The sequence below is a fragment of the Salvelinus sp. IW2-2015 genome, linkage group LG28 (assembly GCF_002910315.2).
Source record: "Salvelinus sp. IW2-2015 linkage group LG28, ASM291031v2, whole genome shotgun sequence".
Lineage (NCBI taxonomy): Eukaryota > Metazoa > Chordata > Actinopteri > Salmoniformes > Salmonidae > Salvelinus > Salvelinus sp. IW2-2015.
Window position 1 is genome coordinate 4,028,997 of NC_036868.1, and position 464 is coordinate 4,029,460.

Genomic DNA, 464 nt, shown 5'->3' on the forward strand with positions numbered 1-464 from the left:
ACGGTAGCTAGCAGCATTTTGCCATGCAGTTTACGGTAGCTAGCAGCATTTTGCCATGCAGTTTACGGTAGCTAGCTGCATTTTGCCATGCAGTTCACGGTAGCTAGCAGCATTTCCAAGGCATACGTGCATCTTCTCCAGGAGAAAAATGCTTATACAAAAACACTTAGGACTCTATTCAGTATGCGTTTTAGAAATGTAAAGGTCATTTCCGATTGAGCCAACACATGCAGTGAATACACCGTTCCCTCTCTGTGGATGTGTACTAGACTCGGTTATTACTGACACTAACCAAAACAACACAGTGAATACACCGTTCCCTCTCCAAAACCACACAGTGAATACACCGTTCCCTCTCTGTGGATGTGTACTAGACTCGGTTATTACTGACACTAACCAAAACCACACAGTGAATACACCGTTCCCTCTCTGTGGATGCTGTACTAGACTCGGTTTATTTACTG